Genomic DNA, 25,805 nt, shown 5'->3' on the forward strand with positions numbered 1-25,805 from the left:
TATATATTATGGGCTTTTATTATGAAACTGTCATTTTGCAATGGGGAAAAAAAATACTTTTATGGGGAGGGAATCAAATGATCATATGAAATGAATGTTTTATTTGTAACCATCAATTTAATAAAATCATACTTTAAGAATTGGAACAATCAAGATTTGTTTTAAGAATTTTTGTTGTTATGATTTAAATATATTTATGATGATTCCTACTGTTCAAAATTTGAGAGATATTTAGAAAGCATTCTTTCGGTAGAGAATTTTTAAAGCTTTAGAATTAATTTGTGAGGAATCCGATTTTCAACTGCGGTTCACTAGTTAAGAATTTTTTAAGATAAAAGGTAAAATTATCACAAAAATAATAATAATAAATAAAAATAAAAACACTTTTATTTTTTCAATAAGTATTCAAAAACAATAATTTTGAAAATGATCCTATCAGACAATATAAATTATAGTAACACAGTAATGTATAAAATTTAGCCTGTTTATTCTGAAAAATATTAAAAGCAAATTATAATTTAGATCATTTTCCAATATATTCTTAAAAGAAAATTAATGCAGGAATTCTCGTAATTTTTAAGTTGTTATGAAAACTAAAGATGTTAAAATATTTTTTTTAAAAACTATTATTACTTTTATTTCGTACATTAAAGGTTAGCTAAGATTAAATAACAAATACAACTTATTTTTCTGCATTCAATCAGTTAAGCTGTTTAGACGAAGTTCTATGATTCGCAACCATTCGCGATTCTTTTCGTTTCGGATGAACGACATATGAAGTTTTCGCGATTTCAAGCTTCTCTGATTAGAAATGACCGCTTGGTGGCGTCCGATGCAGGCCGTTTCAGCGACGTCACACTGAAACGTCACGAATCGGAATTTCTCTCTCTTCACCCCAGTCCCCTTCTTCACCCTCTTTGCCGGATTCCGCCGCCACATCAAAGCTCTTCCCATTTTCATTCCTCAGAGCGCTGCCGTGCCTCCTTGGACGTGGAAGTATTATCTCGCTCGTCCGCAGATCCAGTTGTGAGGGGAAAAAAATAAACAAATAACAGTTGATCGCTCGCAGTCGAAAAGCGGAGTCATCCACCTTTTCAAGTGCGCGCAGACGATATTTCTTGATATGTGAAACATGTCACTAAAAATCCAAGTTTTCGTTGACGGATTATGTGCAACAAAATGAGGAATTAAATCAGACGATTATAAATTGTGGAAAACCGACATGGATTGTTCGAAGACGTTGCTGACGATCGCTGTTTTAATACGATCTCCTTTTGGATTAACTTCATGATGGCAGTTTTTTAATAGGGAAAAGAATTTTTTACGAAATTTTTATCAACTGTACTTATATTCTTTCGAATCTGTGATGTACACAAACTAAATTATTACGAATTCAATTCTGTAGAAGTAGGATATTGTGTATTTTAATTTATCGTTTTCTTATTTTTTCTACTTTTGATGAAAACGATTTTCATCATATAAACTAATGAAAAATATATCAACAGCTGTAGTAAGTCAGTTGAATTATTGCTGTTTGTGATAAAAAGAAACTACCTTATTCGAATTGTTTTAAAGTGAAGAACTTTATAAGTGTTTAAATTTCTCTTTTCTCAATGGATGCTTCATAAACTATTATTAGAACGATAATATCGTCAGTGATTTGTGATATTCCAAGCTTATTCGTGAATATTTCACTTATTTGGACTTCATTGCACTTCATCCAAAGGTATGTTCCTTTTTTTTAAATTGTGTTTTAAACCTTTTTCAAGGTAATTTTTTTGATTGTATTGAATTTAATTGTTTATGTAACTCGAAATAATGTATTTCTTATTAGATGAAAGAAAGCAAATCATCTTTTAAAGTAAGAATTGTATTAAGGCATTATTAATTCGAAAGTCAAAGTGTTTCGTTATTTTAACAACTGAAATTAATATTACTGACGAAGCGCGATTTTAAATTTTTTTTTTGATGAATTTTTAACATCGCGTAATTAACAAGACTATTCATATTGTAATAATCACGATGTGTTACATGTAAAATAAATAATTTAGACAAGTTTACGATTCCTTTAAAAACTTAGTAATCAACTGCAGTTTTGACGTCATGAAATCAAATTAAATTAAAAATTTTTATTATTATTCAAATTCAATACAATCATCTTCAGCTACACGGACGAGTACACATTTTGACGTGCAAAATTTTTTTTAATCAGTCGTGAAAATAAACGAGACTAATTAAGTTTTATCTATAATATATTTTTCCTATCTTGTTTTATCAACAATAAGGTAAACAAAAATTTTTTATAAAAAATTGTTATAAATTAGTGTAAGCAACAAATCGTACACAATTTCGTAAAGCATAATGTACGTGAACAATCTTTAGAACCTGTTAGAATATGTTCAGTTATTGTCGTAACATTATTAAATGGAATATTTATCAAGCTACTTCTAGCCATTCGACAATTAAAGTAATAGTCTTCGATCTTGGGAGATATTCTACCAACTCACGATTGACTTGATAAATAACCATTTATTTTTGTAATGTTGTTGAAATTTATTTACAAAAACTTATGCGATTACAATGCACAGATTTTACATACTATCTTCTCAAATTTTGTTAATGCCTTCTTTGTCATTTCGAAATTAATCAGATCCTCCTTCTAGTTTTCTTTGGCGCCTACAAAATGCTCTCATTTAAACAATTTTAGATAAATTTCAAACTTTCAATTTTCTTATCAATTTGAACAGGATATCTGAGATAAGATTCCATCAAGAAATGTTCCCTGCAGAACCCAGCTTTCAAATTGCCGTGAAGATAGAAACCTGTTCCCGGAGAATTCTTCCTTCCCTTCACAGATGACGAGCCTGAGGCCAATCACAAGGTGGTCCTTTTCTTGAAAAGAAACCATATTCCTTGTTCCCCCCTCTTGTGGTTTACAACCTGGGGTGTGAAGACTATGGTGCCAGAAATTTTTTTATTGCTGATAATTGAACCGCCTTTTTAAGTGCTTGTTAGGCGTTGAAATTGCATTTTGATGGGTCTTCTTGCTTTTGTGTGTGGGCCTCTTGGACGGACCACCATGTCTGAATAGCCATTTGACCCTTGTTTTTTCAAGCTCTAGGTTGTTTTCCAAGATCTCCTTTAAACTGTGGTAAATTGCCTAATTCCAGAAATCACCAAAGAAGTATTTGGTTTCATGGATATGTGGTGGCTATGAGCAACATACAGGCATTCCTGCTTTCGTTGTTGGAGGGTACGCACATATTTCCTTCGTTGCTTGCTGACTTATGTGCTTACGTGATATTTATTTACAGAATCTATTTCAACCTATATTTGTTTGGTCAGTAGTATTTTAATATATTCATGTATATTGTTAAGTTTTTCTGCTTTAAGAATATTTCCACTCCTCCTTTCTAGTTAATTTTTTTTATACAATTGTGTAATTATTTAGTTTAATTTTTTCTTGAAATTTGTTATCGCTGCTTTGTAAGCTTTTATTAGCTTCAGTTGTGTTTAACAATAATAATAACAATAACCAGTTGCGTTTTTTAATTTAAAAATAATCGTCAAAACAATTATGTCGATGTGCATTGTTATCTATTACTAACTTATTATGCAGTTTGTTTAGTAATCTTGGAAAAACTCCTGATGTATTGTTACATTTCACGGACATTTCAGATAATAACGAAAACTACTGGTTATGTTTTTTCATTTAAATTGGTTCGTTTACCTTTCAAGTTGGTAACATTCGTATCGAAATTAAGTCATAACCACCACACGCATAGAACAGAGATAGGTTTAATATTTTTACAGTCGTTCGTTGGACTTCATTATTTCAGTAGGTAATCCTTAAACCAAGGGTTGTCATTTCTTTGATGGTTATGGTTACAAAAAATATTAAGGTTAAAATTTCGATTATAGTTTATTTATTGGTTTGATTTATTTAAGTCCAGTTAATGATCAGAATAATATTAACCGAATTTTGGCAATAATTAATTAACTAATCAGGTAAAAATGTTAATTATAATCCATTATCTAAAGTGAGATGCCCATTTCAATGAACGACGCTCGTTAAGACTTATCGAATATAATTAAAAGGCGCCAAAGCCTTTTCTGCAATAGCAACTTTCACCTCCCGATCATAAATACCTTTATTGCCGCTTCACAGCCGGATGTCTCCGGTATTTCCATTTCCTCAACATTTATCCTGCCAAAAGCACATCCTAATCAATCCGGTCAAGCAGACTCAATTATTATCTCATTGTGTCCCGGAGGCCGGACCTATCTCTTTCTGCGCAAAGGTGAGAACAAGTGCCGGATCGCCGGATTCATTAACAGCTGATAAGATTAGCATTTTCCTTCTAATAGGATGCCTCTTAATAGAGTTGTCCAGGTCCCTTTTACAAGACCCATATTAATTCTAATCAGAGGAAAAGATAGAATGAAATGCTCAGGGGGTGAATAATTCAGGAACTGAGCAAATCAATTTCGAATTTTTGAAATTTGATATTAATTGAAATGAATGATTTATGCTAATTTTCTTTCTTTTTTTTTTTGTAATTAAATTTTTTAAGCTTAATGTTAGTATTTGTAGATTCGTTATTTTTGTTTTTAAAGTCATTTTTTATCTGTTGAATAATTTTTATGTCAAAAAAAACTTTTTCTTTAAACAAATTCTTTCTTTTAAGCACTATCAGTTCACAAAAATATATATCATGTTATAAAGCACTCTTTTTTTTATTTGGAAAAATATGCGATTTGACAATAATTATCCATTTCAGAAAAGCCTAGATTTTCGTGATAGTTATTATTTATCTTATTAAAATCCTTCGATATTCATAAAATACTGATAAATTAATTAATTTGCTTTTTTTATCTGTCCGATAATTTTTGAATAATTTGTTTTTCGGAAAACAAGATATAAAAACTTCATTTATTTCTATTTGTAAACTTGTTTTATTTTCTGCTACCATACCCAATCATCAGTCAATCATTTTTTAATACACAAATTAGTATTCTTTTGTTAGTAATTATACGTATTTTCGAGCATTTCAAACGTAATCCGAGCGTAATTAGTGTAAACTGTATGCAATTTTGCCAAATGCAACATTAAGCTTTAAACTCTAATTTTCAGCCGTTAAATTCTAATTTTCTGTACGCGTCATTTTCTGAAACAATAATTAGCAGCTATTCAAATTTCAGTAATTTTAATTTTGTATTTACCAGTGAAGATTATCCAATCGCGTGAACGAATCTTTTACGTTCGCAGCTGCCTATTTATCTAAGAAACGTTCTTTTTCTACTGAAATGAATATTAATATTCAGTGGTAGCATTTGCTTTTACGTTTCTATGCAACTGCTTTAGTCTCGCAGTATAGCGATAATTTGTGCATCGTGTATAAAAGCTTTAATCGATATTTGCAGATGAGATTGTTTGAAATGCGTTAATGTCCCATTTACTGAGTTTAATGTCCGTAGTCTTTGCTTTTATGTTATTGTAATAGTGGTAACATCCAGAGGTACGGCGTATTAATATTGATTTAATGTGTTATAAAATTGTGAAATAACAAGCTATTGCAAAATTTTTTATAAAAGAATAATTTTTGTGTAAAATGCTCTACTGAAAGTGTAATATCGCTGTGTGTTTTACAGCATGCATAAGTAGATACACAAAGAAATCGTTTGAATTTATATATTTTGTTTATTTGTTTCTAAAATTAGGTTGTTAGGGCTTATAGTTTTTATTTTCTTCAATGTTTTGTGTTGTAACAACCTTTCTCTAAGAGGATTTATAAAAATTATTCTCAAGATATGAACCTGCTAATTTTTTTTTTTTTGGTTTTGTTTGTACAAGCAATGTTTTTTTTTTTTTTTTTTTTTTTTTTTTTTTTTTTTTTTTTTTTTTTTTNTTTAATTTTTTTCTGAATATGATATTGACTAGAAATTATGTATTCTTATGATACAGGCAATCGCAGATAATTTATTTCATTGAGAATATTAAAATATGAAAGCGATATATATAGTATTGATGAGTTAACATATTTTTGTAAGTTACTTTTAAATTTAAAAAATATATATAACTGTTTGATTAGCTGTTTCTTAGTTATAGCTGTTAACTTTTGCTTTGTAGAGGTTAATAAGTTTTCTTTTTCAATCGGTAAATTTCTTTACTATCATATTCCCTAAAGATTTTTTATGCACCAACTAGTAAATTGTTCATTTTTAAAGAAATGATTGATGTTCTTTCATACACCATTCAATCATATTAGGTAAAATACAAACAAAAGTGTGCGATTAAGGCGCTAAACTTTCGTATATTAATTTATCAAGTGAAACAAAAGGTTATAAATCTGATATCAAGATTTTTTTTCTTTTTACGAGAAATGTTAATTTGTCATTTTGACTCAGCATATATTATTACGCTTTCACTTGAGTCACGCTATCCTGCATCTTGAAAATAATTCCATTTCGAAATGAAAAGGTTCTGTTTTCCCCTTCAACTGAAATATTGATATTGTTTCTTGGGTCCCCTCTGCTCCTAGAGGTACATTTATCAAAGTCTAAAATCCGGAGTAATAACCGTTTTCACGCTCGCCAAGTGCAAAAGAAAATAAAGATGGAAATGAAATGAAGAAATGGAAAGAACAATCTCAGAAATAAGTTGTTTTTTTGTAATTTTTTTTTTAAAAAATGTTCTATTTTCACCCATTTTGGTAAACATTACGTTTATTGTTTTCATCCAGATAAGAAGAAAAAAAATTCTGATTGTGATTAGAAAAAAAATAATCTTATATTATAAATGAATTTGAGAAGTTTTTTTGTCTGATCTCAAGGTGATATTATGTTATAAATCATCTCACAGCGAAAACGAAGTGAGGGAAAGAAAAAGAAAAAAATCCTATCTGAAATATACTTAATCGTTTGAAGATCAATCATTGTCGAGAACGATTAAGATAAATAGTATCGAGATCGTTTTGGAGCAAACGATAAGAAAATATGATGACTAAGCAACTGGGAGCAGAAAAGTTGTAAATATTTTATTTAAACAATTCCTATCATCAAGAACGCGATGAAAATTTATTTTTTTCCGGGCTGTAGTTTTCTCTAATGATGTATAAAATATAAAAAGATATTTGGTTCCTTAAGATTGTAAAAGAAAAGGACAGAACTATGTATTTTTGATGATTTATTTTCATTTGTTGATCATCCATTTCATTAAAAAATAAAGCCGATAAGCGGTACTTTGAAGATGTTCTTTTAAAGAGTATTTTATGTAGTTTTCTTTAAGATTTTCTTATTTCTTCATTTATTTTTTTATCTAAATTGAAAAAAAAAAAGGATTTATGGACCTTACAAAATTTCTGCACTGTCCTTGGGAAATTAATAATATTTAACAGAACCTGTGTAGTCATCATGTTCAATTACTTGTAACAATTGAATAAGTTTTTTAATATAAAGGGGGTAGTTTTAAACACAAAAATGAGTTTGTATCGTTTAAAAAGTTGAGGAAATTTTATTTTTGGAATAATGTTAATAAACTGTATGTTAGCGATGTAAATTCGTCATCGTGAAATTGCGATGTCGGCTTCTTGGTATACAAATGAAAGATGAAACTGAAAAGCTACTAGCCTGCCATCTGTTGTGGGAAAGAGAGTCTATTCTATTTCTATTTTCAATGTTTGCATCGTTTGTTAGTGCCTTTTTTATTTCAATTTTCCTGTGTTAATTCGTACCTTAAAATATTCGTTGTCTACTAATTGGTAATACAATCTAGGTCATAACGAAAGTTTAAGCAATTCACTTCGACTTTTTTAAAAAGTTAACTTTTCAAACTTTCAAAAATTTGTTAGCGCTATTTGCGATTTCTTTGCAATTTATTAACTTTATTTACGATTTCTTTGCTCTGTTATTCGATGAAATTTTTTAAACCACTTTGCATCAGTTTTTGCATCATGAAACTATTTTTTTTTTTTTAATAAAAAAATTCTCCATGTCAGTATCGTATAATGTCTTACGTACTTTATCAAACATTACTTTCAGTTTCAATCTTTGCTGTACGAACTATTAACCATCCTAACTACCTTAAACTGCATTCCTTCCTTAGTTAATATTTCTACTTTTAATCTTTACTATCCGAACTATTAACTATCCAAATTCTTCAAACTTGATTATTTTCTAACATTTTTATACCTGTTACATGAACACCAACAAGTGATGATTAGTTTTCTTTTAGAATTGATTATTCAACATCATCGTTCTTGGATAAAAGAACTCTTGGTAGTACAAAATCTCACCTCTTCTGTTCTATGCACACATACATAACAATGTCAATTATGGACCCCCTTTCTCCTTTGTCTACCCTCCTCCTCCTTGTTAGCAACTAATTGGCAAGTGGACGCGTGTTTTTGCCCCCTAGTTCCCTTAATAGGTGGGCATTAATTGCTTCTGTTTGCTGTTAGGAAGCGTCTTTTTCCCGTACTCTTAATGTGCTTCCTCCTTCGTATAAAGCTTTTAATTAATGCCGGGATGTTGTGCAAAGATAAGCGCCTCTATTAATTATGTTAGCACAAAAGCACTATTTCGTTTTGGTTGCTGTGAATTTTGTTAATGGAGGGAAAGAGGCCTGCCATGTTAAGTTTTTGCTGTGATTTTGTTTTGTTAATTCATTAACTAATTAATTTATGAACTAAAAGCATTTATTAATTTTTAAAAGGGCACGGTGACTAGTTTGGGTTGTTTATTAATTTTAGACTCTGACTTTTCTTTTCTTTTCTTTCTTTTTAGTATAGTTAGATTTAAATTATGTTTGATAGGCAATTCAATCGAATCGCGTCATGGGTGGAATATTTATTGTAATCAAGTAGTCTATGAATATAAAATAGTATTATGTGATTCGACGAAAGATAAACTATGAGGATGACTTGATCGTATGAATGATCTATGAAACATCTTTAGAACTTTAGTTTTTATTAATAAATAAATAAATGACTTAAAAAGTGTAAACTTAATAACGTGTGAATAACTTAAGTGCGAATAACTTAAAAATATATTTTTCAAATTTTATAATTATATTAAAAATGTATAGATATAATCATTTTTTAATAACTTTTACAAAACTTACTGTTTGCACCACGTATAAGAACATTGTGACAGAACTGCACTGACTTTTTTTTTTTTAAGCAAATTTCTGTTTCAAAAATATATAATTAACCTTTAAAAATTGGATCTTTTAAAAATGCTTTCAAAATTAACTAAAACGTCAGCGTTTAATTGTTAAAATTAAAAATAGCTAAAGTAGTTTTAAAAAAAAGCGAGTAAGACTAGAGTATTAGCTAACGATTTGATTGATTTGTTGAATTTTATGAGAGGGCTGATTTAAATTTTTTCTTCTTCTTGGAGTTGGGGGGGGGGTAGGAAAAAATAACGTTTTTCCAACATTAGTCTGTTTCTTTTAATGTTTTATGTTGTTATGACATAATTAAAATTTGTAAGCAGGATTTTTAATTTTTGTATAGCTCTTTTCAGAAAGTGCAAAGGAGAAATTTTTTTTTAAATTTTTCTTTTTAATTCAAAATGTACCTTTAAAAATTTGCCTTAAGATGTTATCTACTGAATTCGCCGCTTTTTGACTGTATTTTTAGTCACGATATTCATTTTAGATAAAACTTTATTTACACTTAGAAAAGTTAACTACAAAGAGATTTTCTTTTAATCGCACAGTCTAAAAGTAGGAGAAAAAAAATCCTCTTTTTTTTCTTCTTAATTTTCTCTGTGCACCTTTATGTCTTAATCTAAACATTGAAGTATCTAAAATGAATCAAATAAAACCTCCAGTTTTTCTTCATTTACTCGTTTACTGCTTATTTTTTGCGACATTCTCCTTACTCTCTCCCCGACCCCTTTGTTTATTTATATATTTCTTATAAGCTTTTCGTTCTTTGTTTGTATAAAAGGGGAAAATGAGAAAACCGCTGTTTAACTAAGTTTTTATATAACCTTAAAAATACGAATAAAAATCCTAACATACACACACTCAAAAAAATTTACTTTTAAGAAGCGAAACGTGCATAAAATGGCAGAAACTGTTCTCTGCTACAAACAAAACTTCCTAAAAGATACAAAAAAAGGTAGAAAAAGAAGGAACACAGTTAAAGGAAAAATAAATAAAAGAAGCATCGCCAAATGAAGAGAGGAAGAAAAAAAAAACTTAGTGTTTGGATAAAACTAAAGAAGCTAATGTGAAAGTATGTGATGGAAGTTGAGACTGCTCTGCTGGGATTTTAGTCCGGACACGATAGTGCTTTCAAGGAAAAATGTTTTTACATTTGAAACAAATCAGATCGAACAGTGAGAATCTCTGCTTCGTTCCTTGATAAAGGAATCAATTTTTGTGTTCCCAAAAAACACTCTTCTCGTTGTGTGAGTGCTTACTCAATCGTTACATTCGCGAGCAGATTAGATATTCTTATATATTAAGCTACTTTTAACTAAATAGAATGTGAAAGTTATCAAATTGTGTGTTACTTTCTATCGCCAAAGGCAATTGAAGGAAATGTTTTGAATGGCGTCATTAAGGTAGGGGAGATTGTTACGCGAACTTTTTATTACATAGTTTCAAAAAGTTCGCCAATGTTTTTTTTCCTTCTTTTTCTCCCTTCATTGTTGTGGTTTTAATCAAGGTTTGGTTTTCATCGTTTAATTTTATTCTATCCATTTTTGTTGTTGTTGCATGTTTTTAATTTGTATCAAAATGTGACTTATGGGGATATTAACATTTCTAATTCGATGCGAAAACAGTGGTATTGTTTTGGGAAATATCAATTTTATTCTTAGTACTTTAATATTTAATATTTTATTTATTTATTTATTTATTTATTTATTTATTTTTTTGGAAAAAGTTTTTTTAAGTTTTACAAGCATTTCTGGTTTATTTTGTGTTTGATCCATTCCCTTTTGCAGTGCCCTAATTACAGGATAAAAATTTCTTGAAATTTATGTGGAAATCTAGAAAATTGTTTGACTTACGAGTTAAGAAATATTATTATTATTTGAATAAATAAATGATTTCTTTAAGATTAATGAAGAATAGTTTATTCTAAAATGAATTAATTTAGGCTTTGCTCTAAAATTCATTTCAAAGTTTCAATGTTTTCAATTATTATGAACTATTTTCAACCAAAAATATGTTTTACTTAGATAATTCATATCTCTACATTAACTTATAATTAAAACACCATAGAATTACTATTAGTGGTTCCCCGAAAGCTTATTCTCAATCCAGTGGCCTGTAACAGATCGTTCTCTTTTTTGAATATTTTCCTCTTAATTGTAGTTGGTCGCAATTATAATACAAGCTTTTATATTTTTTAAAATTTGTTACCGGAACTAAAAGAAGTGAAGAATTAAGTTTTTATTTATTTTTTTAAAGAAAACTTCAAACAGAAGAGCGTATCGTTAAAAAACCACTGGATTGGAAAATCGCCCCCTCCCCCGATCAACAATCGATGTAAAAGGATAGATAGTACGCTCTTTTTATTGTTTTGATTTTCAGTTTCGTGTTCTAGGTAGTGTTATTGTCAAAAAATCGCATATTTCATCATAAATATGAACATTTTATATTGTATTTTATTTATTTAAATTATCTTTGTTATTATTTTTTTTAAATTCAGATAGTTACTTGTAAAGGAAACAGTGAAAAAATGTATGCACATGTTTTGCTTTCTAGTTGCTGCTCCTGTGTACCAGTGACTAAATTTTCTTAATTTTCACCCTTATAATTTATTTAATGCAATTTAAATTATTAAAACGAATATTAATCTATAACTAACACCTTACATTTATTTCATAACGTTTATTTGATAATGGATAATGTTTTTACCTTTTATACTAATTATGATGATTATGGATTATAGTTTTACCTTTTAAATAAACTAACTATGATGAAGGATTATAGTTTTACTTTTTAAACCAACTCTCTTTTTTCGTTCGTATATGACCGAACATGGAACTTGTCCAAAGCCTGTCTGTCAACCGCAAATGGTTTTTTGAATGTCCTTTCAACGCATCATAAATTCATAGATTTCACAGGTGTTTAGAGCATCCGTAGTTCCAGAATAAATAAATGAACGAGGGAAAAAAGAACGAGGGGAAAAAAAAGTATTTCCTAATCCAGGACACCCACCGCCGCCTATCTTTTCACTGTTTATACCATCTGATTTTTGCTTCTCTGGTAAAAAAAAAAAAAGCTTTATTTCTTATAACGCCATCTTGGTGTATCTTATATTTTTCTTTGTGTGTTGTATACGTGTACGGGATCTTATTTGTAGAGTTCTTGAATATTTTATGTCCAAAGAGAATCGAAACAAAAGCTTATGTATATCCTTGTTGTTTGAAAGGATGTAGTGTTATCGGATGGAATGTGGCGTGAAAGACCAGAGCTTTTCGTTCTTAGACGGCAAAAGTTTTTTACTTAAAGAAACCCATTTCACTTCGACTATATTTTTCGTATAGATAAATTATGTATTTGGTTGTGCTTTTTTTGTTATTTAAGTTAGGTTTTCAAAACAAAATTTCTGTCAGTAAGAATTATTCCAAGCTTTGCTTAATCGTAAAAAGCTTTTGTAGTGTTGTTCCTATGCTTATTGTTGTTTAGAATCGTCTTCTTAGGGCATTTTCAGTAATTATTTTCATGTTTGATATAAGCTTGCTTCGTTATTAATGAAACCTAAGTTAATTTAAACCTATTAATTACTTATCTCCTTTGGCTTCAGCTATATGTTGTTATATATCTATTGCTGGAAGCGGGGTGGCTCAGGGGATAGAGCGTTCGCCTTCGAATGAGGGGAACCGGGTCTGAATTCAAGCGATGACTAGTCGATACGAATTCCGCACCCGGTTCGCACCAACCACCGCGCTGACGTAAAATATCCTCAATGGTATCATGATTTACGTCCATGACGGATCATGGGTTAGTGTCCCCTTACCATCTGACTAACCGTGGTAGGTTTTCGTGGTTTTTCTCGTGGTTCTCTTTAGGCGTCGTATATACCTACTTACAAATATTAAAAAGGGGAAAAATATTAACTTTTCCGTAGTAATACGTTATTTCTTATAAAATTTTTGGGAAAATATCTTTGTTAATCCTAGATTCCATAAAAAGTCTTATTAATGTTTGTGATATTTGAAGATATTTGAGTAGCGTCGCAACAGCTAAAACTACTCACCCGAATAACAAATCAAGAAGATTATATTATTTGGGTGAAAACTCGATTGCGTAAGTCACGTGATGATTATTGACTGGTATATCAAATATTCATGATTCTAATAGGCATATTAATTAATTAAATGCGCTCGAAATTGATACAATATTGTAACAGATGAATCACAAATTTGTATTACAAGCTTCAAGCATGCAGTTTAGCATAATTCCGAGCTATGCTTTAATTCAAACGATTACACAAATCTGTGCTTAAGCCTGACATGTGATTAAGAGTTAATAGATATGTATTTTGAATAGCTCTAATCTCTCTCTCTTTTTTCTTCTTTTTTCTTTCCCGATGCAATATCTTTGGATTCTTGTGATTAAGAGTCCCATTTGTCTTATGCTTAAATCTGGGTGGGGTTAAACGACCCTGATACGCTGCAAAGCGGTCGGTCGTTATCGGTCGACTCACCCTTTTATGTCCGTCTTGTCAGTTTCCCAACCGACCGTTGTGTTGGTTGCACTCAGAAAAATACATCAGTTTTGAAGAAAAATGACAGCTACAAGCTTAGGAAATATGCACTTTGTCCGATAAGACTTCTGTCTGGTAAAATGCCTTGATAGTTATTAATCGATTGCTAAGACTAGGAAAATGATAAAAGTCAAATTAATTGGCGATAGTTTTTTTTCTAACCTGTTTTGCTATCTCCTATCATTAAAACACACATCAAGAGATTTGGGCTTAACTGCACCTCTCGGTTGCGTTGATGATAGTATAATTTTGCAAAGAAGCTTAACCACCTACTCCTTTTTTTCTTTTTATCAAGATTTTAATATGGTTAGTTTTCTTGTTAATTCGTTAACTTATTATTTTATTTTTTTGCAGAGAAATATTGCTAGTTTGTAGTTGTTGTTTAGCTGTTCTTAATTTATTGAATGTGGGTCGTAAATCGATTAATAATCGATTTAATCGATTAAACCTTATTCTTTGAGGAGAGATTTCCATTGCAGTTAGTTACATAAGTTTACTTCAATTTTAAGTTGTTTTAAGTTATGTGTAAGAAAAAAAAATGCTTTTGTTTACTTGTCTTAAACTGTGGTTTAGTAACTAATAATTGTATCAGCTAAATTTTTTGCAATGATTCAAAAACATTTGATACGTTTAACAAAAAATCACGATCTAGTTGGTCGTTACTACTGTTATTATTTTTTTTAAAGAGTTCTTATTTAAAAGCTGAAACAAGGCATATAAATAAAAATTATTGATACTATATACTTTGTAGCTTTACAGTGCGAAGTGATTGAAAACGTATGACAATAGCTATTAAATTAAAAAGTTTTTATTTTATTTTATTTCATCGTATTTCTTTTGCAAAATATCCCATCAAAAGAAAAGATTTGAGAAGAAATAAATCGTGTATATTTAATAATTTTTATTTGGATGATTGTGATAGCAATAAAAGCGACGTTTTTATTTTATTTGTTTAATATAACTCAAAAACCTAATATAAATAATTAGACGAAAAAAATCCCTTTTCAAATTTGGTGTAAATATTTTAAACCTCCATTAAAGCAATAATTGCTTGGGCACTGCAATTATTTCCAAAACAGTTTATAACTAGTATTCGTCTTTGCTTCACTTAGATGTCCTTTTTCCTTTCATTATTTCATGTAAAAATATTCTTCTTCCTATATCATTTTCCTTCTAATTGTTTAAAAAACATTCTTTCAAATGAATTTACAATGGCGAATGGAATTATTTTAAAGATATGTGCAGACTGTAGTTTCCCCGCTTTATTCAATTTTAAATTACTGCTTTCCACGAAATAATTTCGGATAATTCAGTCGTTTCCCTTTTATACAAGAATGACCGAAACCGCTCATTTTCACCAGATTAGACTAGTTTCCCTTTTGTAAATGTCTAATAGTTTTCGCACGTTCGTGTCTGTCGAAACAATAAAAAAACCGCTTTTTAACCACTCGAAATTACTAGTTTCTCCAAAAATCGTGTCCGTAAATATTATTGTTGTTGTTATAGTATCCAATGTCAAACTGGTTTTCAATAAACAGTTTTGCAGACCTCCTGAGTAGTTTAGTGGTGTCCTTCAAAAATCGACCTGCTTTTTGTTCGGAAGAACGTTTTTAATATTAATGACTGAAGGAAGAACTTTTGTTTTTTATCGGTTACGTCTATGTCGGAAATATTTGAAATCGTGATCGAGAGAAAGATGCAGATCTTTTACAGCGGCATAAAAGTTCTTCCGAAACAATAAGTTTTGAGTAATTATGTATGTTAATGGACTAAAACGCAATCCGTTGTTTTTAAGGTTCTTGTAATGAAAGTTATGAATCTTTACATCTAGTTAAGCAAGGCTAAACCTATTGCAAATAGTTTTATAATTTAATATTAATGATCCAAACAGTGGTTTAAAGAAAAATAATCTATACGTATTTCTCTTGGGTGGCACCAGAAATTCGGGTCCGTCTATTGGCAGCATTATTATTGTTATTTAATTTTGTTAGGTTGTCATAGATAATAATTTAAGCAGTGTTAAAAAAATTATTTGTGCGTTAAGTATTTATTTAGAATAATTTTGTATTTTTAACGAAATGGAAACTTAGTTGCGAAGTAATTATTTAGATTTATTTTTGATTCTTTCTAAAATGGCTGTAGAAATTTTAAACTTAAACGATGCTGTGATATCGCATACTGTCATGTCAGTGACGGAGCTTGCCTTTTTCGAGTTATGGTTCGAGAGGTGCGTGTGAAAGTACAGTACTTGGGAGTAATGGAGCATTGGAAAGAGTTTTCTGTGATATCGTACGAGATATGTAAAAATTATTTTAATACTTTTGCTCCCTACTATGCTGAAATGCCCTACTATGCTAAAATAAAATTAAATACATAAAAAACTATGGCAATATCGCAGAAATCTCTTGGAACTTGTTAAAATTGCCGTGCGGGCAGTAGCTAGACGTTTAAAAAATTCGGTTAAAATATTGTTTAAAACTAATTAGGGTGTTAGAATTTGATAAGAGGCTTAGGAATTAAAATACTCAGTTACAGTTGTGCTGTGGATTCGGCTTGATTTACCATTAAAGTTTAACCATTACCATTAAAACAGTTATCATTAAAGTTTATATGGTGAACAAGAAAATTTTGAAAGAAGACCAAGCTGGTCACCAAAGGCCGGCTGGTAGATTAATAAAAACAGAAATGATTTATGATCTATAACTTCACAACTGATGCTTTGTATTTTAAATACATTAATTTGCTACCTATTATTTTATGTTCAAAATTTATATCGAAGAATAGTTTATGTGCCCCGTTATGAGATATTTGTATACAATGGGTAAGCAATATAAAATATTTACATTAACGTATGTAATTATCCGTTGAAAATTGGTTAGATAATAAAAAGTTGGCTAAGAAGAATGTGCTGAAATAATTTTTTTTTAAAAAATAGTCTGATGATCGTCATTGGTAGCAAATAATAAACTTAACGTGTGAGAAGGGAATAACCTTGCATTAACAAAACACATACGGTGATTAGATGCGAAAATAATTTAGAAAACGCATCGTTAACTCTTCTTTCCTAACATGGGTTTAAAAACATAATAAAAATATTGACCAATTTGAATAATAGTCTTCATTTCCTTAAAAACTCGATACGCTATTTAATTACTTCTCTTCCGAGTCTAGGTACCTAATTACGAGCCAACACCGAATTAAAAATAAGTCCTCTAGTCGGCACTGTATGTTTTTAAATTCTCTTACACACCGTCAACTGTCCGTTCATCGGCAATTAACACTCAACGATAATACTCATTCATTCTTTTAACAACAAATCCCGCATTTTTTTTTCCATTCCAATGTAAGACAAATTAGTGTTGACTGATTCACCATCACTTTCATTTCTCAATCAATCGGGTGGCTGCTGTTGAAAGTTTTCGGTTCTCTATCGAACGCCATGCTTGACCGCGTGTTCTTCTCCGGATCGAAACATAACCCGGAAAGGCGAGTAGAGAGATACGCTTGAAGTGAGCATGGACGCATGTTGTTTTGATCGCCCTTTTCCTGATTTATTGTGCGAAAGTAGCCGTGGTACTACCACCGGCGATATTTCTTTCCAAGAACATTTTGTGTTAGATCGTCGCGCTTGGCCGATTGACATCTTGTCTGTGACACGACTGCCCATTTCCCCACATAGCGTGTTGAACTCTTATAAGGTTAAGATCGATTGGATTTCATTAGCATGAGAAAAGATCAACCTGCTAGGTCAGACATAATTTTGTTAGAAAAAAATATTTGAGTCATATGCTACTACGTCGCTAGTAATAAGGTAAATTCGGATATGGACTTAAAATAAAATCTCAGACTCTAACATATTCTAAACAGGTCTTTAAAATAATAATAATTACTATAAGTACACTAATGTTACATTTGTCATTAAGGTATCATCAATTTAATACCCAAATATAACTGGTGCTATTCCTTTGATTTTGCTGTCTCTAAATTATCGTGTATTTGAAAGTTTGAGTTGCCTATTTGCATTCGTGATTTAAGAAACAATATTACGAATAAAAAAAAATAAAGCACGCTCTCGTCCGTAATCTCATGTATGCGTGCATATCATGGGAGTACGGTCAAGCGCGTACGTACCCATCACGTTTGCATACTAACATGTTTTACCTGTAATAGTAAATTATTTTTAAACCTAATTTTTCTAATACAGAGCTAAACATTTCAAACGTGATACTTCAAATATATCAATGTTTTTTTTAAGCCTTCAAAATACAGTCACAATAATAGGCTTTTTCATATCTGTGGTACATTACAAAAATATTTAATCAATTCTTAAACAGGCAATTATTGCGAAACCAAATGTTACTTTTCATATTATCAATTGTCTATCACATATTCCGCCTACATTTTAGAATTGAGTTGTCTATTTCGATTTAACTGAAAGTCAATTTTCGTATTTTAAAAGTTAATTAAGATGTTGATTATTTTTTTTTGTTTAAATAATTTACGCCTAAACGGCACAAACATCATATCCCTCCCTGCTTTAAAACATGTTCCGCGCCTTTTCTTACAAAACATTCTCTAAATTGATAGTTCAAAAACCGTAGATTAATCATGCAAAATCTAACGGTATCAATTACAAATTATCGTGAGCAATAAACTACTACACCCAGGCATTGACCTACAAAAATGTTTGACAGATCGCAACTTGAGTTTTCTTATGTAAATAAGGCCTGTTTGTTTTTTGGCGGTTGATGTTTAATCTTAGTTTAATTTATGCCTAAAAGCAAAGTTTTGTTTAATAGCCGTTGTTCGATTAATAAATTGACTTCTCAAATAAAAGAATAAGTTTTAAAAGGTCCCAACCAACAGCTAATTTCCCGTCTTAAGAGGCAAGATTAAAGTGCCATTATTATTTCATTTACTTCCATGATTATGAAGATTCTGAACGACCATCTGACTTCATTTGTCACAAGTAATTGCTCTGTTTAGAGTACGCAGGAGGTTTTCCGCCGGACACATTAGTTTTAATTCAGAAAATTGCGTTCTGTTTTTATCCCTACGGAGAAAACTATTTTATCACGGAAATTGCAGCCCCAAGGCGAAAAAAGACGATTTTCGAAGATGTCTCCCGCTTTATTATCATAAAGAGCAAAATATAATTAGTTCCAACGTTTTTGCGTAAGTTTTTATTCAAGTTTTTTTTCTAGGTATTTTTCGCATATTTGTAGTACATCGATCTACATAAAACATTTGATCCTCTTCAGGGGTCTGTTTAGAAGAAATTTGGGTCCGTTAACGGACCCTTCACAAAATATCTTTTCATAAAAACGGACCCTTCACAAAATGTTTTGACTTAAAAACGGACCCTTCACAACATATTTTAACTTAAAAACGGACACTTCACAAAATAATTTATATTTTAATCGGGCCCTTCACAAATTTGTTTATCTTCATTATTGTTTTGTTAATCGAATAAACCCTTTCCAGGGCAGAAAACAAGAAAGATGGATGTAAACGAATTAAGTTTTGTCTTCGGCAGACGATTCTTCCATTATTCGTCCGAAATTAATATTCTGCGTTCAGCAGTATAGGCTAAATACCAAATATTTGTATGTTGCATCTCTAATTTAGAAGCAGCAATTGTTGTTTATTTTTTAAAATTTAATTTTTTTAATTATAATTTTACAGTGTTGAGCATAATCTTGTATGTCTTTGTAATTTAAAAACTCATTGAAAAGTTTTTTTTGCAACAACCCTATTTGCACAAATTCACAAAAGCGGACCCTGGTTGAAAGAATGAGACTTAACATTTATTTTATATTCACAAATTACGAGTAATTTTTTCACTATTTTTCAAAAACGGACCTTTCACAAAATGTCTGGACAGACCCCTGACTCTAAAAAATTCCGGATAAAATTACGATAAAAGTAGTGGCAGCTTGAGTGCAGCATCCGTGAAATCCATTTTTGCCATAAACTTTTTTACCGTAATTTTTACGGCAATATTTATTTAATTACTGTAATTCAATAATTTTACAGTAAATATTACTGTAAAAATTACGGAATGTCAGTTTTTTGGTCCGTAAAAATTTTACAGTCAAAAGTACTGGCAGCTGATGTTTTTTACCCTATTTGATCCGTAATTTTTTACAGTGTACCGCTATCTCAATTCAGAATTAAAATAGTGTGAGCACTAGGTATTCTTGTATAATACTGTGAATCGGATCTTGTATTGGTAAAAGTCCTTTTAGTTTGAATCAGCACTTGTGACTCATATAACAGTTAAGAATATTACTTGATGATTTTGAAGTTTTTTTTAAAACTAACTTTATCAAAATCCATTTTTAGCCTATTGTCGTAGTTCAAATTATCGAAATTTTATTATTTAACACTTTAACCATTATTAAACACTTTAACCATTATTAACACTTTAACACCATTATTTAACACTTTAACCTTCTTGAAGAATTCACCTATATGACTTAAAAGTCATTGCTTTCTAACGTTAAAATGAAAATTCCATTCAATTTTCTCTTAAGTTCTACATTTTAGCCGGACCTGTAGAACTTTTCCTTTGTTCAGGGCGAGATAAATAGGTTCTATTTATCATTACCTCTGTTGAGGGGGGGCTACAGTGAAGAGATTTGGGATATTAAGCCTTATTGAGTGGAACCAGGATTGGTTGGAAAAATCATGCGTGAAAGATTAATCGCAGAAGGTAACAGGAAGATAGATATACCCTTTCAGCCAGAAAGTCCAGCTCAGTGAGGCACGCATTGCTCTAGCACTCTTTGTTACTTGATATGATTAAATATTATAATTTATTTCAAAATGTTGGTGCTATGTGTGGTTAGGGTATTTATTTTTACGTTCTGGAACTGCTTTAATTAAAATGCAAACTAAGCAGCTATTTTTGTTGTTGTTTAATCTGTAATTACTGTAGCTGTCTTATTTAATTAGATCTTCTTATAAATTTTTCTGTGCAGCACATGAAATTTACATTTATTATTCCCCAAATTTTGGTTGTATTAGCTCCTTCATTGGCTCCTTATTATAGTATTGAAATTAATGCTTCTGTTGCTATTGTTTAAAACTGAAATACTTTATGGGAAACTATCACAGTAAAGATAACTGTTCAATGTTTCTGAAAAAAATAGGCTTAATAAATTTAGACCTCACTTGCTATGCAACAGAACCTAGTAAATGGCCTGCGAGTCTCGTACTAATTTTCTAATACTCGATTTATCAGAAACAATTCGACTGATATTTCGCTCACATTTTGTATTTAGCCATGGCAAATTACATTCTTTAAAATGACGTGAAAAATTTTATGCTTTACAATTCATTTACGATTAATAAGTAACATAATAGAAAATAATAATAATTTACTTGAAGTTATTATTTGCATGGAGTTATCCTTGGATAAACGGATTTTATAATTGTGTGCAAGAATTTTTCAATTCGCTTTAAATGTTCTCGGGATATGGCAAAATACGCACACAATAAATTAACATTAACGGGTCCAAATTTTGGACCGCTTAACCAGGTACCATATTTCCCTGATTGCGGCTGATCTTGAGGCTCAGAAATCCGAATCCCCCCCCAAAAAATTCCTGATTTCGTAACTTAAAATATCATCTGAACTATTTAATTAGCATATTTGAGGTCACCCTCATTAACCATTAAGGTTGAGCCCTAGAAATTGACGATCCAAAGTTATTCAGAGTGGTCGGTCTATTTTTTTTGCTCACTGTACATATATTTTACTTTTTAAATTTAATCTATTTCAAACGAATGCATACAAAATTTATTCTGAAAGGTTTTATTACTATACAAACTAAATATTAAATTCTCTAAAACAGTCAAACTGGATTCTCTTGGACAAATTTTATTTGTTCTCGAACCTTGCCCATGTACTTTTTTGTGTCCTTTGTCTTATTTTCCTGTCAAAAAAAACAAAAAAGAAAAAAACTTTTTGAGCGACAGTCTTGAGAACTGGATGGCAGTTCTGCCGTTTTGAGGAGGGAAAGGGTGGTTAAGGATAGAGTTAGTCTCGGAGAAGTAAAAGAAAAAAAGATGGCGAATACCTTAAGTTTACTAGGTTTCCTTCTAAAAAAAACCTTGCAAAAATGTTCGAAGAAAGTAAAGGCGCAGGCTTTTTCCTTACTGCATATTGCGGAAGGGACAAAATTCGATTTCGTTGTCAATATCCTGTTATTTTGGATAGAGGAAGAAAAAAAAACTTTTTTTTTTTCCATCTTGGTATCTTTTTCATAGCTCTTCTATAACTTAGAATACCCTATTATGTTTTATTTATTTATAGATTCTGTCTGTCCTATATGCTTTCTTTAGTTTTTTTTTTTTCCTCCCGAAAGAAAAAAAAAAAATTCGACTTGAAATATTTTTTTTTCTTTCTTAAATGAGAACCAGTATAAGAAGTATATGACTTTTATTTCCATGCCTTTCCATACAAAGCATATGTTTTCCACTTTTTAAAATTTATATCCATGAAAAAGAAATTCGAGTAACTCTTTCCCCTTGTTTTGTTTTTCACTCACATTACTTTATTCTAAAAGTCGTAATGCAGTATTGAAAGAAACTGCGAAATTTCATTTTCTGTGTTGAGTATCTTGTATTTATGAGATATACTGAATTCACATACTTTATTTTCTCGAATAAAAGTTATTCATACAATTCTCTTTATTTGTATATGTTTAATATAAAGCCGTTTTCTTTTGCATGTCTTCAAAATTTTGATCCTAACAAATTGAGTATGATTTTTCGCTAGAGACGAGAGCTTAATAAGGCATATTATTGAAAATTAAGAAACGTGAAATAATTTCATTAATATTTATTAATGTGCTGTACTGGTAGCATCGTTAAATATTTTTGTTAAATTAGCTTTGAATAATTAGTCTTCTATTTATGCATGTCATGCACATTATACGCATACAACATAAATGTTTAAAGACCATTTGCCTTTCACATAATAATTTCAAAAATAATAATTATTTGCGTTATACCATAATTTTTATTCCGTAAACTATTCTCTTAATTTTATTTTATTTTATTTTATAACCGTCGTTGAACAGCCGATCCAATTTTTGGGTTTACGACTACTAATGTTCAACTACGTATCCATGTAATTTTGAATCAAAATCCAGAAGACAAGGGAGCTCTTAGATCAAGTATTGGGACAAACTAGCCCACCAAAGAATTTTTAGAAGGAACTAACTCTCATTTGCGTTACATGTAGAGGATAACCACGAAACCCAATCACGGTTAGCCCGACGGCAAGGGAATTCTAACACACGATCCATCTACTACTGAGGACATTTTATGTCAGCTCTCTGGTTGGTGGAAACCGGGGGCAGAATTTGAATAGACTAGCCAACACTGATTTTGAACCTTGTTCACCGCATTGGGAGGTGAGTGCTCTATCCTCTTTGTTTAGTTGGCTGCTAGGAATTGAACTCACAACCACCAGCTCTTCACCGACGACGCTTTAACCAACTGTACTTTCCGGAGCGGTTGTATAATTCAAAATTCACAAAATATTAATTTAACGTCAAATTAAACCAACGTCTTAATCTCGTGAGAGCTGCTGCTATCGTAGTGTATCTTTCTATGTCTTCATTATTAAAAATAAATTTAGCGATGATTAGGTATTAATAATAAAATGTATTTTATAACATTCGTCTTCTCTTCTACAAGCTAAAACATACTGTTTTTGCATTCAATTATTTAAAAAAAAAGGGAAAAAAAATCCTAAGTACACCCATGAGTATCACTTACTGTGTTCAAATATTTTTAGAGTAGGCTTGCCAGTTGACAAGCATCGTTTCACGGCACCTTGCTAATTGGAAGCTTTCCAGAAGTTCACCAGAGAATAACGTTAATTTATCAATCATCTTTCACCACAATTAGATGACGCAGAATGCATCAAAACCGAATTGAGGGTTGAAGTGATGTATTTGTTCCGTGCGTTGGCACCGTTGCTCGCGGTTTGGAGTGTCAGGTAGCTGTTTTTAACAACAACATTCGCCAAGCCAGTGAAATGAATCCATGCTTTGTGTGTTTCACTTGCCAAATCCTTGGAAACCCTCATTTCAATAATGACTTATGAATGTGAATGTAAAAAACCATGTATTCTAATTCCTTATTCCCGAATCGTTCGAATTCCTGGAGAAAAAAAATCTTTTCCGTCCTTATACGATAAAGAAATATTATAAAATGTCATTGAGTACTAATTTTACTTACTTTGAAGGTGTGTTTTTTGTTTTAATTCTGGAAAAAGCTAAAATATTAATTTATTGTAAAGTTAAACATGAGTTTTCGGGGATATCATCCCAGATAGCGAGCAACCTTGTGGCAAAGGTTTTATTTGCGGTTTCTTTTGATTGACTGGTTAGTAGTTTATTCTTACATAGCAGAAATGTTACAATTCCAATATTACTTTTTTTTAAGGCACACATATTACTTTACAAAGAAAAATGTAATTTCTGAACTTTGATTGCAAATCTTGTTTTTGATTTTTTCCCCCTTCGTATGTTAAGGTTCTCAAATGAAACAGTTTTTTTAATAATAATCTGTACTATTTTTGGATTCAATCTCGATATAAAAGGGTTGTTTATGTAAGCTTAATGCCAACCTTATTGCTTGTAAACTACCAATGTTAAATTTAACATAGTTTCAAGCTTGCGTGGTCTATTTGCTAATCCTTTATAAACCTTGTTAGTGTTTTGTGATAAAAGTTGCTGCTGCGGCATTAAAATCAAACCTAGAATGTTATCTGGGTTTCAGAATTTACTGGGTTTCCGAATTTACTGGGTTTCAGTCGATTTGATGTTTCAGAGAGCTTTAATGTGATGGAATTTCAAATGAATTGCCGAACTTAGTGGAATAGCATGTTCGACGATATTTTAAAAGTTGTTGAAATGTTCGCATTTGACATCTTTTGATAATTTGATTACGAAGTGGATGAATTGTCCTTGGCAAATTTTTCAGTTAAGCTCATGAAATGTGTTTTTAGTTTACAGTTTCAACAGTAACATTTATGGATTTGAAGATTTCAAGTAATTTTAATAAATTCTTAATTTTGAACATTTTGTTTGAAATTTTAGAATGCATATATGCGTGCGCTTTAACTTAAATTTTGCTTATGGGTTCCAGTTGCAATGCAATTTCCTTATCTGTGTCGAGACTAAGTCAGATTCAGCATATTTAGTTGCTGAATTGCCGCTGTAATTTTCCGCTTCCTGTTATTATCCAACAACCCAACTGCATTTCAAACAATTTTAGAAATCAGTTGAGCTCGCTGAAAAACGGACAAAAAGACAATAAATTTCTTAAAAGAAAGATGAAAGGGACAATTACTGGCAAATTTCTGTCCGTTTCCCCTTTTTTTCTGTCTAACTTGTCGAGACAGAAAGATCTCAAAAATGAAAAAAATGAGACAATGCTTAACTCCTCAATCAAGATTGCTAGAAATGGTCATGAAAAAGAAATAATAATTCGTTCCCAGTTTGGAAATCGGCATCATCAGTTCTTTTGATTTTATCCCTACTATGATGATAGTACATTTTTGAAAAGCGGGGAATTAGGAAATTTGATTCTGGGTACGCCATTACCGAAGTAAAAGTTCTTCTGATTGGCCAAATTTAAAAGAAGTAAGGTTTTACCTACTCAACCAATTTTACTTTTTTGCATCACCTTCCTCAAATTTCTGAAAAACATCTTTAATTCTTAGGATATTCTTTTAAATTAATGCTATTTTTCTCCTACATATTTTGCTGATTTCAGTGTTTATATGTTTATGGCAATATACCCAAAAAATACCAACTGATTTATGTATTTTTACGAAAGTTGAAGTTTTAGTAAATGGTGAAAAATATATTTTTTGTTCTTATAAAGACTGATTATTTCATAACGTGTGATGCAATTTTTAGTTTTATAAAAGCTAGTAATTTGGCAAATGTTATACTTTTAATTTATTTTCAGAAATTGTCCCGAAAAACTTTGCGAGAGCATTCTTATTCACTGTTTTTTATATTCAGAATTATTTTGATAAAACAA

General features: G+C 30.6%; 1 protein-coding gene across 6 annotated transcripts in view; it reads left to right on the forward strand.

Annotated features, from left to right (window-relative positions):
• The first annotated feature begins 910 nt into the window (after positions 1-910).
• The window catches only part of LOC107437002 (latrophilin Cirl), a 123,720-nt gene continuing 98,825 nt past the window's right edge, over positions 911-25,805 (forward strand). For 3 of the 6 annotated variants that reach the window (XM_043054967.2, XM_043054961.2, XM_043054964.2), the window contains exon 1: positions 920-1,726. The gene's annotated coding sequence lies outside the window, so the exon portion shown is untranslated. Of the gene's footprint in view, positions 1,727-3,230; positions 3,341-25,805 lie in introns of those variants that run through there. The other 3 variants (XM_071177779.1, XM_071177776.1, XM_071177775.1) reach the window with 2 other exon arrangements.

The sequence above is a fragment of the Parasteatoda tepidariorum genome, chromosome 2 (assembly GCF_043381705.1).
Source record: "Parasteatoda tepidariorum isolate YZ-2023 chromosome 2, CAS_Ptep_4.0, whole genome shotgun sequence".
NCBI lineage: Eukaryota > Metazoa > Arthropoda > Arachnida > Araneae > Theridiidae > Parasteatoda > Parasteatoda tepidariorum.